The sequence below is a fragment of the Bactrocera latifrons genome, unplaced genomic scaffold (assembly GCF_001853355.1).
Source record: "Bactrocera latifrons isolate USDA-ARS-PBARC rearing strain unplaced genomic scaffold, ASM185335v1 scaffold_737, whole genome shotgun sequence".
Lineage (NCBI taxonomy): Eukaryota > Metazoa > Arthropoda > Insecta > Diptera > Tephritidae > Bactrocera > Bactrocera latifrons.
The window spans coordinates 50,861-51,817 of NW_017537420.1; the positions used below are offsets into that span (position 1 = coordinate 50,861).

The window sequence follows — 957 nt, forward strand, 5'->3', positions numbered from 1 at the left end:
CTTTTTTTGTGCAGAAGCAATGCTAACAACATAAAAAGAATATTTTTCCGAGCTAAGTCTGGCACCAATAAAGCTGTTTTTTGAATGGCTTCAACCATGGATAAAAGTGAATACAAAATGTCATATAAAACAAATTTTTGTTTGATATATCGAGCAAAAATTATAAAAATCGTTGTTTACTTGATCAAAAACGACACCTCCGAAACACTGAACATTTCAACTTAAATTTGTATTTAATTTTAACCAATGTTTAAATGAGTAAAGTCACCACGCACTCTACCCGAGAAAACTGGCGCACCCTAACAAAGCACATCTCGATGTACCATAGCCATAGATAACTTGATACGAGACTCTTTGGTCCGAGAGAAAGCTGTCAAAACTCGCATTTTTTATAACATTTGCCAAGGATGCCACTGCTGAAAAATATTAGCTTGTGTATTTAATAAATTATACAAAACACTAAATTAAACACTTTGAATATGCATACATATATAAATGTTAAAATCCAAAATCATTAATTAATTTACATAAACATTTATTTTGCCAAAATATGTTCGTACAGTTCAATGAAATTTCATTTCATACTAATTTCGTCAAGTAATTAAAGCGCTGCTCTTCTGACATCCCGCCTTTTTCACTAATTGCTGGTTGAAGGCACCCTGATTGTGTTTTGTTGTCAGCTCAGAAAACAGATCAGGGTGCCCTGCCAGCTGACAAGTGAAAGAGCAGGAAAAGAGATTCTGATCACTCAACGATAATAATGGACATCGAGATGGTGGAGGCAATTAGTTATACACAATTCGCACCACGGTAGAGAAGGAATAGAGTCACTATCAGCTGATGTTATGTAAACAAATGGACAGCTGAGAGGTACCACTGTAGAAACGTCAAGGGGAGTCCGGGGTTGAGTTTCTATTAGAATCCAAGATGGCCGACTTTTAACCGGAAAATGGTTAC

At 35.6% G+C, this 957-nt stretch overlaps 1 pseudogene; it reads left to right on the plus strand.

Annotated features, from left to right (window-relative positions):
- The first annotated feature begins 760 nt into the window (after nt 1-760).
- The window catches only part of LOC108976181, a 1,655-nt pseudogene continuing 1,458 nt past the window's right edge, over nt 761-957 (plus strand).